This window comes from Panthera pardus, unplaced genomic scaffold (genome assembly GCF_024362965.1).
Source record: "Panthera pardus isolate Hobbes unplaced genomic scaffold, ASM2436296v1 HiC_scaffold_17, whole genome shotgun sequence".
Taxonomy (NCBI): Eukaryota; Metazoa; Chordata; class Mammalia; order Carnivora; family Felidae; genus Panthera; species Panthera pardus.
In genome coordinates, this window is record NW_026526732.1 from 109307684 (window position 1) to 109325892 (window position 18209).

Below are 18209 nucleotides of genomic sequence, written 5' to 3' on the forward strand. Positions count from 1 at the left end.
CCTGGAGCCTGTTTCAGATTCTGTGTCTCCCTCTCTCTGACCCTCCCCCGTTCATGCTCTGTCTCTCTCTGTCTCAAAAATAAATAAATGTTAAAAAAAAATTAAAAAAAAAATAAAGCAGGAAGATGATGGGGACAACTTTTAAAAAGTGGTTTGAGGGGCGCCTGGGTGGCTCAGTCGATTGAGCGTCTGACTTAGGCTCAGATCATGATCTCATAGTTTGTGGGTTTGAGCCCCGTGTCGGGCTCTGTGCTGACAGCTCAGAGCCTGGAGCCCGCTTCGGATTCTGTGTCTCCCTCTCTCTGCTCCTTTCCTGCTCATGCTCTGTCCCTCTCTCTCAAAAAATGAATAAACGTTAAAAAAAAATTTTTAAAAAGTGGTTTGAAATTTTACGTATGTTGAGCAGGTAAGATTTCACTGAGCAAGTGCTATTTGAGCAAAGGCCTGAAGGACAGGAGGAAACGAGTTGGGCGCATCTTTGGGAAGAAAGGGCTTTCGGGGCAGAGCACACAGCAAGGGCGAAGGCCTGAGCCCGGAGCAGGCGTGGTTCGTGCCTGTCTGAGCACCAGCAGGAGGCGCTGTGGCTGGAGAAGACGGGGAGGGGAGGGAGGTCACTAGAAGCAGCTGGGCTTTTATCCGAATGAGAGGGGAGCCCCTGGAGAGTTCTGCCCTCATTCTGCGTAGACAGGAAGAAGGCAAGGAAAATTGAAACAGGAGACCAGTGACGAGTCTGTTGCACAAATCTCGGCGGCAGGCAAGGGAAGACGGGCGTTCCAGTGGGACAGCACCGCACAGACGGGTTACAGTTGGGGAAGACGGCTGAGGAGCCAGACTGGGGAGGGGGGGCGGGCAGGAGTCCAGTTTCGGACGGCGGCAAGTGTAAAATACCTGTGCAGGAAGCGGTTGCATCTGTGAAGCTGGAGTTAGAAGGCAGAGTCCGAGATGAAAAGAGGCATTTGCACATACGCGGCATTTGAGGACTGGGCCCCCGAACATGGCCATGCCCCGGGAAGGGACAAACCAGGGACTGATACCACATCGTGTAACAAGTGCTGTTAATAACACGGAAATAACCCCAGGAATCCTGGGTGTATTCCGGGAGCTGCAAAGCCAGTCTTGAGGCGTCGGCAAAAGCTTCCAGAAGGAGGTAATGGGTGGCGTCCGAACTGAGACCCAAAGCACAAGCAGGGGCTGGCAAATGGGGAAAGGGGAAGGAGTTCTAGGGTGACCGCGCCTGCAAAGCGGAGAAGCAAGGGAGGACGTGAGACAACAGGGAGGTCACTGTCCCCGTGCGCTCCAGCCTCGCTGTCACACTCTCCTGCGAAGGACTGGGTCTCTTCCACGATTACTTTGGGGGGGGGGGGCGATGAGGGGGAGGGGGGGTAACGAATTCCACATGCTCGTCCCTTACATCTCCCACTAAGGCAGGTGCAAATAGAACACAACCCACAGGGGGTGTTTTTAACACAGATTTGGGGTCGCAGGAAATAACATCAGATTTCAATGCTTATACCTGTCTTTGGTTCCTAGAAGCGTATGGTAGGAAGATCAAGAAAGACCAAATGCAAAATGACAGTATTGGGATAAAGTTCCATGGGAGACATGAAGTGGAAATAACGAATTCAAGGGGATAAAGGATCCAAGTAAACTCTTCCACGGAAGATTAAAGAAGGGGTCTCTCTCTCACAAGGGATATCGCTAAGTATATTTTTAATCTTTATTTAATTATCTGTGAGAGAGACAGCGCAAGCAAGGAGTGGCAGAGAGCAAGAGAGAGAATCCAAAGCAGGCCCCGCTTCCAGCACGGAACCCCTTGCGGGGCTTGAACATACATCCTGTGAGATCAGGACCTGACCTCAACTCTGCCACTTAACCAACTGAGCCGCTCAGGTGCCCGGAGGCATGTGGCTAAGTATTAAGTTACCTTTTAGATTTCTTTGATACAAGTCACAACACCCTTTGGAAGAATTTAAACCTGTGAAGAAAAATGTTACATGTCCACTGAAAAAAATGCAACAGGGAATACTAAATTGCCAACATTCTTTCAGGGGTTAAGAACACCAGCCCAGGGTACAAAGTAGGGCCACTCACAGTCACCACATTTCTCTTCCTTTTTAATGACTCATTTTTCTCTTACACCAAGAAAAAAAAATTGGCAGATGTTCCCAAATTTCTCAGATTCTTATCATCGTTCTCCCCTGGTTGCTTTTCACATTTCTTCTCTTGTTCTTTGTTAGTTATTTATATTTTTATTGTGTCTTTGTTCCTCTTTGTATCCTTTTTGGTTATTTCTCGGTGCCCCGTAAATAAGGGGTTAAAGATTTCACTAAGCATTCCATAAATATTTACTGGAAACAATCGGTTGCTTTTGTTCATCTTCCCCTTCTACAACTGTACTCAAATAAGGATTGTTTTCTGGATGTATATTCCTTCTCTGTTGTTTTCTAGATGTACATTCCTTCTCTACCTACAGAAAACATAAACAAGTGCTGAGTGAACTGACTATAGAGATTAAACGCCTGTTCAGCTGCCTTTCCTGAATGCAAGAATGAATCGACCACACTGTTGAGCTGAAGTAGTTTCAATCTTATTTATGCATCTGGAGAGAGATGTGCTCCAAGAGCCTGGGTAGCTCAGTTGGCAGAGCATCAGACTTTTAATCTGAGGGTCCAGGGTTCAAGTCCCTGTCCAGGCAGGATGGCCCTTGTTTTCCCTAGGGGTCTGAAGGTTCTTCAGGTTTTTGTCCTTCAGAGAAGGTTAAGTTTGGGTTCAAGTTAGACAACTTTTACCTGTCCCAAGTAAAACCTTACCCAGTAGCCAAGTTTGCTATTTATTCTATTCCAAGCAGAAGACAACTTTAGCACTTTTTAATAGATTTCCCAGGAACACAGTACAAAATGTTCAAAAGTCCATGGAGTGTAAGAAAACTATCCTCTAGACTTGGGTATTTTAGAAAAGGAACTGGAAACCATATTTACGGAGTAAGGTGTTCACCGTGTCAAAACCCAGGACCTTCAGGTTTTCTGTCCTTTGTGCTCACAACTGAGCCCCTTGGCAGGTGAGGAGAGTCTCTGCCAAACCCCCCTGACATCACTTTGTTTTTTCTTTTTTTTTTTAAGTAGGCTTCACGCTCAGCACGGAGCCCAACACGGGGCTTGGGACTCACGACCCCGAGATCAAGACCTGAGCTGAGCTCAAGAGCCAGGTGCTTAAGTGACTGAGTCACCCAGGCACCCATGTCACATTCTAATGATAAACAAAAACGGTGTGGAGTTACTTGTCCGATACTGCAGTATGGTCTTAGGTGACATACTTACCCGACCCAGAAACACCAGGACACTTTGCATTTTGCAAAAGTGCATTTTGTTCATTTCTACAATTTTGGCAAAGTGCGGGTTGATGGTGCTGTTGATTGCTCAGTGGATTATATTTTTCTCCAGAAATACACATTTCCCCCTCCCTCTCTGCCTACAGATTGTACTTCCCATTCCACTTGAAGATGTTATGATGGTTCCATAGGAAATCCTAAGGAAACTAAAAACAAACACAAACGTCCTAGAACTAATAAGTATGTTCAGCAAAGTCACAGAATACAAGATCAGAATACAAAAATCCATCGTATTTCTATACATTAGCAAGAAGCATGTGGGCACCAGAACTAAAATACAGTACCATTTAAATGGTACTTAAAAAAATAACTTAGCTTCAAATCTACCTGGATATGTACATGTGGAAAAACACAAAACTACAAAATGCTGTTGAAACAAATCAAAGACCTAAATAAATGGAGAAATATTCTGTGTTCATTTGATTGGAAGACCCAAAGACGTCAAGTCTTGTCAAAGTTACATACAGGTTTAACAGGATTCCTACCAAAATCCGGGTGGGTTTTTTGTAGACATGAACACGACTATTCTACAATGTATATGGCAAGGCAAATGAGTTAGAATAACTAAAACAATTCTGAGAAAAAGAGAAATAAAGTGGAAGAAATCAATCTTCTTATTTCAAGACTTATTTTACAGCCATGGTAATAGAGACCGTACATCATTGGCAGACAGACGTGTACGTCAGAGAAACAGTAGAGAACCCACAGATCGCCACATACAAGTACAGCTAAGTGATTTTTGACAAAAGTGCAAAAGGAATTTAGAAGAGGAAGGAAAGTCTTGGTCTTCTCAAAAAAAATGGTGGTGAACGAATTTGATATCCATAGGCAAAAAAGCACAACCCTCAACCTAAACCTCACACCTTATTAAAAAAGTAATTGGAAATGATAAGTAAAATACAAGGGGCGCCTGGGTGGCTCAGTCGGTTGAGTGTCTGACTTGGGCTCAGATCATGATCTCGTGGTTTGTGGGTTCGAGCCCTGCAACGGGCTCTGTGCTAACAGCTTGGAGCCTGGAGCCTGCTTTGGATTCTGTCTCCCTCTCTCTGCCCCTCCCCCCCCACTCTGTTTCTCTCTGTCTCAAAAATAAATAAAAAAAACATAAAAGTATAAAACTTTTAGAAAAAATAAAATCTGGAGGACCTCGGGCTTGCAGAGTTTTAGACATGACACCAAAAACACATCCATAAAAGACAAATGTTACTAATTGAATTTCATCAAATTAAAAGCTTTTGCTCTGGAAAGGACCCTCTTAAGAGGATAAACAGGCAAGTTACAGTTGGGAGAAAATATTTGCAAACCACATATCTGGCAAAAGACTCATATCTAGACTATGTGAAGAATTCTCAAAACCCAACATTAAAACAACAATCAACCTGGATGCCTGACTGGCTCAGTGGATAGAGCATCTGACACTTGATCCCAGGGACTTGAGTTCAAACCCCACTCTGGGTGTGGAGCCTACTTAAGAAATGAATGAATGAATGAATGAATGAATGAATGAATGAAGGTGGGCACAAGACACGAAGAGACATTTTACCAAAGAGGATATACAAATGGCCCGGGAAACGATGTTCAATATCACCAGTCATTTAGGAAATGTGAGTTCAGACCATGATGAGGTGTCACCGCAGACCCCTCAGAAGAGTTACAATAACACAGTTTAGTTGTGTGACCCTGCTTAAGACTGGCCAGGGCGCACAGAAACCGCACAGACTGTCACCCATGGCTGATGGGAAGGGAAAGTGGTGCAGCCGCTCTGGAAAGCAGTTTGGTGGTCTCTTTCAAAAAGCTACACACAACACTGTATGCAATCCAGCAATTCCACTGGGCAGTTATCCCAGGACAACGAGAACTTACGTCCACACAAAACCCCTACATTCTTACTCAGAGCAGCTTTGTTTGTAATAGCCCAAACTTGGAAACAACCCAAGTGTTTCCCAGTAGGTGGTTGGGTAAACACACTGTGGTCCATCTATTCTATGGAATACAACTCAGCAGTAAAAACAAACAAACAAACAAACAAACAAACAGCTCTTCGAGGTATTCACAGAAAACGGAGGGCAGGCTGAATCTCTCCAAAGCCTTTGGATTCATGGGTCCTGCCATTTGAACAAAGGCCGGGAGCAAATCCTATAGAGATCAGAAGTACGAATTCTCCAGGTAGAGGGGACCATCAGAACAATGTGCTGGATACGGTAAAACAGAGAAAAACCCCAGCGGAATATGCCCTAAGAGGCAAGAATGCTTCCACAGATGAGGGGACAGAAACCGCCTCTCAAATGTAGGACAGAGGTGGGAAAGCTGACTCAGAGAGGACAGTGTGGCCCGTGTAATATCCCTTCACCTGCCACAGGAACACACATACAGGGAGGCATCTGGAGTGTAGACCCTGACAAAGTTCACTTGTTTACTGTGTAATACCAAACGGAAAAGCTGCTGGAACCAGAACCTTTTCCCTAACTCTTTGACTACTGGTCCCCTCCAATATGAAAAGGGCACTGTCTTCCACTCCATTGTTTGACTCCAGGGGGACAAAGCCATTTTTTATTACCATTATACAGGTGACAGTGTTTTTCAATGTACCATGTGTCTCAGAAGTGTAGAAGTGTAAAATCAACAGCGAAGAAAAGGCCAAGACTGGTATTTTAATAAATGAAATAGAATATCAAGGGAGTGGGAACTATCCGAATAAACCCCATGTAGTAAAATATTGTGTGATGGAATTTGATTTCTCTTCCTTTCTCTCTTTCTCTCTCGATTGAAAGATAGATAAACCAGTAGACAGATTGTTTGCATACTGTATTGAGTTGTGATTTAACATGTATTTCTGACTCGGGGGGGGGGGGGCAGTCCGAAAGTTTGAAGACTGTGCGCCCGCGCCCTGCTCCGGGGAGGGCCGTGCGCGCCCCCGCTCTGTCCCCGGAAGGGCCGTGCGCGCCCCCGCTCTCTCCCCGGAAGGGCCGTGCGCGCACCCTCTCTGCCCCGGGACCGGCCGCGCGCGCCCCGGCTCTGGCACAGGAGCAAGCGTGCAGAGGCCGCCCCTCCTGTGTCCCTGCGGTCGGGCGTGGGGCGAAGGGGAGACGAATACCTGCAGCAAGCGAGCGGCGGCCCCGCGAGCTCGTTCACGCCCGTCGTCCCGAAGTTTCCATCAGCGAGGATCCGAGGTTCTCAGCGATCGGGACGCGCCCTCGGGCCTGGCGGCCTCGCGGGGGCAGCGACGAGCCAACAACAGCGACGAGTTGTTCCGGGCCGTGCCCAAAGTTCTGCTCTGATCGGAGCCAAGGGAATGCAGCTCCTGTCTCTATTGGTGTCTCGTTTTTTGTTTCCGACGGCGTGTGTGAGTGTGACTGTGCGCGTGTGTGTGCGTGAGTGCGTACGTGCGTGAGTGCGCGCGTGAGTGCATGCACGTGTGTGAGTGCGTGTGTGTGCGCGTGTGTGAGTCTGAGTGCGCGCGTGCGTGTGAAAACGGCTCCCGACGGGATCCAGCAGAGACTGTGGCCCCCGTGCAAGCCCGGGAGCACCGCGCTGGGTGGGTCCCCTCTGTTCCCGGCGCGCCGTCCCTGGGACAGTCTGCTTCCTTGCAGCACAAACAGAAAACCTCCTTTTCCTCCTCGCGACGGACTGCGAGCCTTTTGGAGGGGAAGCCCGCGCGGCGGTGGCACGACTCCTCTGACCGCGGCGGGTCCGCTCCGCAATGACTCGGATCGCGATGACTGGGATCGCGCCGAAAAGGCCGCACGGAGTTGCTCAGCGCACTTTCCCCCGCGGCTCTCTGAGCGAAGAGCGGCTCCTGGAAAGTAAATCAAGTTGGGGGGGGGGGGGGGGGATCCCGAGCTTGCACAGTCTTGGGCTGGTTGGACAAGCGCGGTCCCGGAGGTCGGGGCCCTTGGCCCCCTGGTCGGGGGAGAGAGGATCTCCCACACGCGGAGAGGAGGGTGACAATCCTTTCGAAGGGAAGGAGATAGAAAAAAAAAAAAAAAAAAAATATATATATAGAGAGAGAGAGAGAGAGAGAGAGAGAGAGAGAGCTCAGCTCCGACAAGGTGATGTTTGTCATTAATAAAAAGAACAGCAGAACCAGCAGGGGAAGCAGAGTGGCGCAGCGGAAGCGTGCTGGGCCCATAACCCAGAGGTCGATGGATCGAAACCATCCTCTGCTATGGTCCTTTTACGCGTGCCTTCTCGTGCAGCCGTTTTACTAAATCAGGCAATGAGCCCAAAGAACAATGGGAAATACTCCTTCGGTTAAGGTGGTCTTGTATATGCTCCGAGATTTCATGGAGAAGGTGACAAACTCCATATTTACTTCTGTCATATCTTCCAGCAAAGGGATTTCCAAATGTACTAATATCTACCGGTGATGTGTTGATTGCATTGCATAAATGCAAATATAACTCAAGCCAAAAGAATGAATTATGATACAGATGTGTGGTCCTATCAAACAGCAAAGTTGCAGATTGTGATATTTATACTTACATTTAGTGCAGGCTAGTGTAACAGCATGAGCAAAGGAGGGCTTTAAGTAAATATACATTATATACATAAAATCTGCATAATGTATACATTATAGACAAAAATCTTTTATATACATAAAATATACATAAATATACATAAAATCTGCATAAACTCATTCAAGGAGAAAGAGAATCGAATATAAAATTTCCCTTCATAGAAGGGCATGTTTTTCTATTTTTTAAAGGGATTTTGGCCGGTAGTCAATCGCTATGGTTTTTAGACTCCATTTAATGTGATAAAGGAGTGTGATGCCAGACTTCAAAAAACAGTGAAAAGTTTACGATATGCCAGTCATTACAGTCTTCACGCATATCTGATGAAAAACGTTAGGTATTTGTTTAAAAAGTACATGAGGGCAAAAAATAGTTTGGAAGGTAAAATCATCCCCAAACTAGTGAAGTTCAGGGCACAAAGCAGGGTCACATTTGCCAGGACATTCCCTTCCCTGGATGCTTCATTTTTTTTTTTTTTTTTACATCAAGAAATATTTGCCAAAACGTAGTAATAATTCCAACCATTGCTCTCTACTGATTGCTTTCCCCTTCTCCTACTTTGTCATTAGTTTTGTCTTTTCTTGGTCATCCAGAGAAGACCAGTGACCATGATAAGTGTTACTAAATATATTCCAAAGACAATCAATTGGTTCCACTTTTGAGTCTCACCCTTACCAACTCTATGTCAATAAGTAAGGGTTGTTGTGTCGATGCTATCTACTTCCTTCTACGTAAACCAGAATGGTTTCTCAGACACGGTACAAACAACGTAGAACAGCTCACCGGTGACTACGACGTAGCACTCAGGATACCTGAATACACTTCTGCTCCATGAATTAGTCCCATGGACTTGAGCCCGTTTCTTCAACAGTCTTCCCTGAGTCCAAGAATGTATTTACAATACTCATCAATAGCAGCGATATTTGCTGAAACCATTTCTGTATATGAATAAAAGCTACTTCCTGGGGGCCTATGGGGCTTGGTTGGTAGAGCCAGAGACTTTTAATTCTAGAGTCAAAGGTCCAAACCCTCCTCCAAGTAAGAGAGTATTTTCTCCTTTGATGAGCAAGGTTCCTTTCTTTGTACCTGAAGGAATATGTTCAAGGTACCGTACCCAAGGGGCCTCATACCCATGGATTTGATTTAAAGGCTAAATTCTGGGACCTCTGGGGCCTCTCGGGACCTGGTGAGTGTGTTTTGCATAAGGGAGTGTCGTAGATCGCTGGCCAGAGGCCAGACTCTGGAGGCAGCCTCTAAGATGACCCCAATGATCTTTACCTCTTAATGTTCTTGCCCTTGTATAGCTCCTACACCATCGTTTCAGGGTTGGTCTTTTGTGGCCAAACATAGTGGTGGTTGTGGCTCTCGGGGAAGCCAGGTGCCATGTCCTGAGCAGCCCCAGGAAGAGGCCCATGTGGGGAGGAAGCGATTCCCCCAACCAGTACCTTTGGGAGAGCTTGGCACGGGACCCTCCTGCCAGAGTTATGCCTGGATGGCTGGAGCTCTAGCTGGCATCTTGCCGGCAACCTTAGGAGGGACCGTGAGCTGCAACCACCCAGAAAGGACACTCCTGAACTTCCGACCTACAGACCTCATGAGATAAGTGCTTGTTGATTGTTTAAACTACTAAATGTGGAATTGTTCCAGTAATAGATCAGTAATACAAACCTCAAACTCTGTTTGTGACTTGCGGCTCCCTGAACTACTCGGGAACTGCATCTAGGAGGCCTGTCCGCTCAGAGGCCGGCTTTGGGGCTTTGACTTCTTAGTAGGGAGGATGTTTTCCATCTCTTCCACTCCACAGCTCCCAGAGCGACAAGACCATTGTTCCTGCAGTTCACTGGGAGTGGGGGCTGAGTTTTGTTTCTAGGTCATCGTTAGATGAATGTGTACCAGGAGGGACGTGCGATAACACAGAGTGATCCTCTATTTGCAACAGATCCCAATGACGTCGCCTTGCCTCAATTTAGAAGCGGCCAAAATAGAAGTGCAATTTTGCCTCCAGGAGTAAGAGCCTTAAAAGCAAAAGCAATGTGGCGCCCTGAGTGCTCTCCTGCTCTGTGTTTTTCCTTTTAGATTCCATTTTCACATGTCCCTTAGGTCTCTGCAATGTTTTATTATTTTCGTTTTCTAAAATGAACTCTCAAAGAACTGATTTGTAACATATGTATTGATTCATAACAGTCCTTAAGCTTTTAAAGAATTGGCTTATAATATTTTAAATCACACAATTCATATGGATGGCGGTAAATAAATTTTCACACAGAAAACCCGCGAGGAACCGCCATCTAGATCAAGAAACATTTTTTTTAAAGCAGGTTCCATGTCCAACGTGGGGCTCAAACTCACGACCCTGAGGTCAAGCGTCACACACTCCACCAGTGGAGTCAGCCAGGCGCCTCTAGATGGAGAAATACAATATTACCAGCACCTTAGAGACGACCGTGAGGCCACCTGTCAGGCACTTTCCTCCGAAAAGTAATCGCCGCTCTACCTTCTAACACCAAAGTTTAGTTTCCACTGTCCTTAAAATATATGTCAGTCGAGTCCTCTTGTCTATGCTCCTTTGTGTCTGGCTTTTTAAATTCAATTACGCCTGTAAAGTAATCTATGCTATTGAATGTAGCAATAGCGTCTTCATTTTCATGGCAGGAAAGTATTCCATTGTACGTATATTACACAACTTATCTATTTGGGACGACTACAAGTAAAAAACCAAAAAAAGGAACATTTTTGTATATGTCGGGGTCTGAGTCTATATACAGAGGCGGAATGTTGGATCAATGAGATTCGTTGACAGGTCCAACACTATAAAATGTTGCCCAACAGACTTCCAAAGTTGTAACAATTTACACTCTTTAATTTTGCCATTCTGCTAGGTGTATGGCTGCAACTCAAACATCTTAATTTGCATTGCCTTGATTAATAATGAAGCCAAGCATATTTTAATACGTTTATGGGCTTTCTGCGTACTTTTATTTTGCTAAAAAGCCTTTTCAAATTTTTGTGCTTTTTCTACCGGGCTGTCTGTACGTTTATTATTGATTTGTGGGTGTTGTTTACATATTGTGGATAAAAGACTTGTGTCAGTCAGATGTGCTGGAAATATCTTTTCCCACATTACAGTTTGGCTATCAACTCTCTTAACGACGTCTTTTGACGTAGAGAATTTCCTAATTTCAATTTAACCCAGAATATCAATATTTTCCTTTATGGGCATGCCACTTCGTTTTCTGTTTACGGAATCTTTGCCTACTCCATGCTCATGAAGATATCCCTTCATGTTAGCTTCTAGAAGCTTCGTTTCACCCTTCATATTTAAGTCTAAGATTAATACGGTATTGATTTTTGTTTATGTGATATAAAGACAGGATTTATTTTTTCAGTATTGTTTATTGAAAAACCATTCATTCCCCCACTGCTATATAGTGCAATCTTTTTCATAAATTGTGTCTACAAATGTTTGGTTCTGTTTCTGGACACTGATTGCACTGATCTATTTTTAGCATACTGTCCTATCATGGCATAAGATAAGCCTTGATATCTGTCTGTGTACATCCTCTCATTTTGTTTTTTTTCAACAGAGTATTGGATTTTATATTTCCATTCCAAGTATAGAATGAGCTTGTCAATTCTCACAATACTGTCTTCTAATTTTAATTGCATTGAGTTTATAACCAATCATTTTAAGGAGAACTACAATTTTACAATACTGATTCTTTGATTCAATAAACACAGGATATTGTTAATCAGGTTTTCTTCACAGTCTCTTGACAATGTTTTATTGCTTTCTGAACAGAGGTCTTCCCACTTTGGTAAGATTTATGTCTCCAATGGCTTCAAGTCACATACGCACACATGCACACCCTATGTGTGTGTATGTAACTATATATATATATATATATATATACATATGTATATACACATATATATAATATAATACATATGGGGATGCGTGTATATGTAACTATGTACATAATGTATATGGGAGGTGCATGTGTATGTAACTATATATATAATATAATATATATGGGGGCGTGTGTATGTAACTATACATATAATATTATATGGGGGTGCGTGCGTGTGTAACTATATATATAATATACGTACATTCCTCTCACCCTGTTCTAATAATCCTTAGTGGGAGAGTTGATGAAAAGCTAGTCAGTTATGCCCAGAAATGATTTTCTTTCTTGGATGTTAGCTTTTTAGTTCCTACTAGCTTATAAAGTATTTTATAATTTTAGGAAAAATTTTAAATTTAATGTCATTTAGATTAGGAATATTCAGTGAGAGGATATACTACACGTGGAACTAGAAATCTGTTCCATGATTTCTTCTGGAAATCATAAATCTAACCAACTCTATAAATCTAATGCAAAATGTGTGCAAATAAATGATTTACAAGACAGTATGAAAATGAGAACTAATCTGCTTATTTAAAAATGTATTTATAGGACATCTTGGGCACATGCAAATGTTAATAATAGATACATAACCCAATCTAGAAACAAAATATTACAAATGAAAATGTGGTTCCCAACTTTTTGCATCTTCTACCAAACCCCTTAAAGATAACACTCTCTTGGGGCACCAGGGTGGCTCAGTCAGTTGGGCATCTGACTTCAGCTCAGGTCATGGTCTCACAGCTCATGAGTTCGAGCCCCATGTCGGGCTCTGTGCTGACAGCTCAGAGCCTGGAGCCTGCTTCAGATTCTGTGTCTCCCTCTCTCTCTGCCCCTCCCCCGCTCATGCTCTGTCTCTCTCTGTCTCAAAAATAAATAAAAACATCAAAAAAATTAAAAAAAAGATAACACTCTCTTGAATTTGATTTTTACCATTAATTACATTTATTTTTACTGCATTGTAATTTTTTATCGATATAGTTTTCCACATTTTTAGAATTTATATGTACGTTATATTGTACATATTCATCCACAATGTGCTCTTTTATTCTTGAAGAGATTTTCATAGATTGAATCGAATGGATTCATATTTCTCAAATTTTTTACCTAGATGTAATCAAGACTGCTGTCTAATACTCATAATAATTCTAGGGGCGCCTGGGTGGCTTGGTTAAGCGTTGGACTCTTGGTTTCAGCTCAAGTCATGATCTCACTGTGGGATCGAGCCCTGTGGGATGGAGTCCTGAGTCGGGCTCCACACTGACATTACAGAGCCTGCTTGGGACTCTCTCTCTCCCTTCTCTGTGCCCCTCCCCTGCTTGCTCTCTCTCTCTCACTATAAATAAACTTTTTTATTAAAATATTTTTTAACGTTTACTTATTTTTGAGGCAATGCGAGAGGCACAGTGCAAGTGGCAGAGGGGCAGACAGGGTGACACAGAATCCAAAGCAGGCTCCAGGCTCTGTCAGCACAGAGCACGACACAGGGCTCAAACTCACGAACCATGAGATCATGGCCTGAACCGAAGTCAGACGCTTAACCCACTGAGCCACTCAGGCGCTCCTTGACATGGGCAAACTTTTCAAATCATACCAATTCTAACACCGTGTTCTCTTGCAATTAAAACGATTTTTATCAGTATTTTTTAGATGCAGTAGAAATCCCAGTTGTGAGCAAGGGAAAATGATCATATTTGAAAAGGCACAGGCATATCTGGAAACCCTATTACCATATTTAATCAACATCAAAGCACAGACCATTGGGTAACAAGACGAGAGAAAACTAGTGATGCTCTCCCTCTCCGGCATCAGGTTTTTCTCGTAGAAAGAGCCCAGATAAATGGAAAGACACGTGTTAGCCCCGTAAAAGAAAACAAAGCAGCTTACTAGCAAGAGGGCGACGCGGGTGGCTTTTGTTTCGGGGAAAAGATCGTGGCGAGAGGCTGGTACCGTGAATCCGCAGGGCTGTCTTGTGGTGCCTGAACAGGACGGTCACCATGTAGAAACTGGTCCAAATCATGAGGAACAAAAAGAAGAAATCTTGCATAAACATGACAGTTCGCAACAACATTGCCTGATGGTACGCGAACCGCCTTGTTTTACAGAACTTCGGGGAATATACGGGTCCGACCCCAGCGGAGTTGCCTGTGACCACAGTGCTTATGATGACCCACGTGTTGATTGGCACCTTGCTGGCCCAGGAGTAAACCAACAGGGGCAGGATTTGTGCGTAGATCTTGGACTTGAGCCATGCCCACCTGGAGCCAGCAGGGCTGATCATAAGGGCCTGAAACGTGCTCAGGAGAGAAGCAGCACATATACAAACACCCCGCGCCACTCTGTGAATGCACAGCACAGCTTTACAAATGTTTTGGACAGCCTCCAAAACATCCCTGACTCCGAAGGAGGACGTTATATACGGGACGCCCCTGAAGGTGGCTGTTGTCACATCAGCCAAAGTTAGATGAACGAGAATCGCATCTAAGGGCTTTTTCTGATGAGGTCGAATGGATGCGACGTGCAGATATACAACGAAGAGCAGGAAGTCCCCCAGGCGCCCAATGCCAGTTTGAAAGGTAATTAAAACCCCCCAAATTACGCCAGTTGAAAAGAAAACTTGCATGATTGCTTGACAGAAGCAGCGTCACTTAAAGGGTCACATAAATCTATTTCCAGTATGACAGCAGTCGCGGGGGCCCTAGAACGAATGTTCAGGGATCCACAGCACATCTGTGCCGTCTCCAGAGGCTCGGTGTCGTGCCCCGTTCACACTCCTGGGGGAGCGTTTCCCTGTATGGACCAGTTCAGCTTCGAGTGCACACCTTGATCCTTGTTCTAGGCCATTTTCCAGGAGGGGTCTGTTCTACTTTAAAGACAATTCTGCAAAAAGCAAAAAAGAAAGAAAGAAAGAAAAAATAAGGACAATGTAGAATATAACAAAAGGCAATTTTTCTTCAAATTCCAACATTGTTTTTTTTTAATTCTAAGCTTTAATTTTAAATATTTTGTCCCTTTTATGGACAACAGTAGTACAGGTGGGGACATCTGGGTGGCTCAGTCGGTCGGACGTCTGACTCTGGATCTCAGCTCAGGTCGTGATCTCACGGTTGGTGGGTTCGAGCCCCGCATCTGGCTCTGTGCTGACAGCTTGGAGCCTGGAGCCTGCTTCGGATTCTGTGTCTCCCTCTCTCTCTGCCCCTCCCCCACTCTCTCTCTCTCTCTCAAATAAACATTTTTTAAAAACTTAAAAAAATGGTAGTACATGTATAGAATTCACTTTTCAGAATAATTACCGCACGCTGCTGCGTTACGAATCATAAAACATATTTAGACCACACAGTTAAAACTCCTGAGTAGTTTCTGCGGTTAAAATGCTAATTTTGCTTGTTACGACAAATTTCCTTTGCTTAGAGAACACATTTCTCACGTTTACAGATGCCGTGAGGGTCCCACGGAGGTGAGCAAAGGGATCAGCTGTATTCATTAAGGTACCAGACAAATTCGCTTTCCAGCCACCCAACAGAAACGACAAAGTCTCTGTCATGTAATTAACAAACAGCCCTTCTCCTGACACTGACCTAGAAATTGTAGACCTCTCCTTTTCTTCACAAGGTATATGTAAAGCTCTTGGCAGAAGACTGAACGGCTGGTCACCACCCACCGCTCCCACATCCTTGCTACTCCTCGTCTTCTGCTGTCCCATTTCTCATTCAGCTTCCTTTTCTGACCTTCCCCCCCCCCGCAGGCCTGTTTTCCGATCCCTGCACCTCCATGTTTCTCGTGGGTTCTGCCCTCACTCCGTGCTCTTTCCTAGCAATCCCATTCACTCCCACGATTTCAACCTCAACTTAACCATCCTCAATGCCCAGCAGCGCCCCCCCTCCCCCCGCCCACGCGGGCTCAGTCGTGGAGTGTAGGACTCGATCTTGGGGTTGTGGGTTCAAGCCCCACGCAGGATGTAGAGATTCCTCGAAAATGAAATCTTCAAAAATATATATCTTCAACATCTAAAGCAAAAGAAATTACACGCGGAGAGTCTTAAGGAGTTTGGACAATCCTGTAACACGTAGGAACTTGCAACGACTCATTGTTATCCCAGTGATGGTTTCTGGCCAAGACCTTCCTCCCGAATTCCAGAACTACTGACCGCATACACATTTGCCAAACGCTACTCACGATTTTACACTCCAAATTTGTTTCTCCTCTCTCAGGCAGGAGCATTAATTGAGTTTAGAGCTGAAAGTGGCATCATTTAAATCTTTTTTTACAACTCCCCCTTCATAGGGGGAAGAAATGTCATACTGATTCTATGTCCTACAAATAAACACTATAGCCCTCCTTTCCTGGCTCGTTCTTCCAAAGTTTTTTTTTTTATGTTTATTTTTGAAAGAGAGAGAGACAGAGCGTGAGGGGGTAGGGGCAGAGAGAGAGGGAGACACAGAATCCGAAGCAAGCTCCAGGCTCCGAGCTGTCAGCACGTAGCCCGACTCGGGGCTCGAACCGGTAAATCATGAGATCATGACCCGAGCCGAAGGCTTAATGGACTGAGCCACCCAGGCATCCCCCAAACTTATTTTTTAACTCATGACTTGAAAATCTCTTTTCTGGTGTTCTGTGGTGCATTTACAATTAGTTCGATTTTCTTGCTTGACTTTGCCATTCAACATATTTATTTTAATTTTTTTTAACATTTTTATTTATTTTTGAGACAGGGAGAGACACAGCATGAATGGGGGAGGGTCAGAGAGAGAGGGAGACACAGAATCTGAAACAGGCTCCAGGCTCTGAGCTGTCAGCACAGAGCCCGACGCGGGGTTGAACTCACGGACCGTGAGATCATGACCTGAGCCAAAGTCCATGCTTAACCGACTGAGACACCCAGGCGCCCCTCAACATATTTAGTATGTGGAAAATAATTACATTCTGTCTGATGGCATCACATTCTTGCTTAAAATTAATCAGGCTATTGGGGCGCTTGGGTGGCTCAGTCGGTTAAGCATCCGACGCTTGATCTCCACTCAGGTCATGATCTCATGGTTTAGTGAGTTTGAGCCCCACGCTGGGCACTGGGCTCACAGCGGGGAGCCTGCCTGGAACCTCCTTTCTCTCCGCCCCTCCCCCACTCGTGCTGTCTGTCTCTTTCTCTCTCTCAACATAAACATAACAATTAAAAGCTGCATGTTGTCAGGCAGGATAAAAAAAAAAGAAAGCAAGAGCCAATTATAACGTACCTGCAAGAAACGTCCTTGACCGGTGAACACACAGGACGTCAAGAAAGTGCCAGAGTAGGGGCTCCCAGAATCACTCCCTCCACGGGAGCAACCAATAAGCCGGCCACAAGGAACAGAAGCAACTGTTCTGGAACTCTGAGCCGAACGAGAAAACTCACAGGAACGGGCGCCGTGCCCGCCCACCGTCCAGTTCCATGACCTGACCGTGGAGACGGCAGGCTGTGGTCGTGGTGTGGCTTGTCGGAGGGAAGGGGTGGGGGTGTGTGCAATGCAGACAGCGTGCTTCGAGTTCGTCTGTCGTTTTGTGTCGCGACCTGCTTGGTGGCTGTCGGAGGGAATGGCTCAGCCGCCTTGGTTTTGCAAGCGCCCCCTCCGGTTGGGGTGCCATTCTGGGTGGCGTCTGTTGAAAGCGTTTAGAAAGGCACACTATGCAAAGCTGCTCTGGAGAAAGCGAGGGCAGAGGGGACAAGCAGAGGACGGGTCCTGAGTCCCGAGAAGGAGGAGACTGAAGAGGAACGTTCACAGGGAGAGAGCTTGGAAGGGGAGGGGGGGCGGTTAATTTGAGGTGTTGACTTGTCTAAGCGACCTGTGGCCAGGTATTTATTTGGTCAAGCACCAGTCTGGATATTACTTGAAGGTATTTTTTTAGATGAGACTAATATTTAAATCAGTAGATTTGGGGCAAATCGGGGTACCCTCCCTACAGAATGTGGTGGGTATCATCCAATCAGTAACAAAATTCGGCCCCAGACTGCCTTTGGGTTGGAACCGTGACAACTCTTCCCTGCGGCTCCAGCCCAGCGCCTCCCCTGCAGAACTGGGACTTGTCAGTCCCCACCGAGGGGGGAGCCAGTTCCTTAAAATTTCTCTCTCTGTCTCACCCTCTCCAGATGCCCTTTGTTCCGTTTCTCTGGTGAACCCTGACCAATCCTACAAAGACAAACCGAGGAAGAGGAAAATACAGTGAACACAACAATGTGAAAGCGGAGGTGTGTAAACCAGCACGAGGTTTGCATCAAGAAGGCCTAAAACATTAAAGAGAAGCCCCAGAAACAAAGAAAAAATTAAGCAAACAGGCAAGGCGCAAAGATAATGGATAAAAAAAAAAAGAATGCCTGGGTTTCTAGACAACTATATACATACAGATATTAAAAGCTAAAAGAATAATTAAAGG

At 45.1% G+C, this 18209-nt stretch overlaps 1 protein-coding gene and 2 non-coding genes across 3 annotated transcripts in view; all 3 read left to right on the forward strand.

Moving 5' to 3' along the window:
- LOC109252608 (histone H2B type 1-C/E/F/G/I) overlaps nt 1-18209 on the forward strand; it is a 490736-nt gene that overhangs the window by 323154 nt on the left and 149373 nt on the right. The gene's annotated exons all lie outside the window — the stretch shown is intronic.
- On the forward strand, nt 2623-2695 carry TRNAK-UUU (transfer RNA lysine (anticodon UUU)). Its single transcript has one exon. It is a non-coding gene; the product is annotated as a tRNA-Lys (tRNA).
- On the forward strand, nt 7480-7551 carry TRNAM-CAU (transfer RNA methionine (anticodon CAU)). The gene has a single exon. It is a non-coding gene; the product is annotated as a tRNA-Met (tRNA).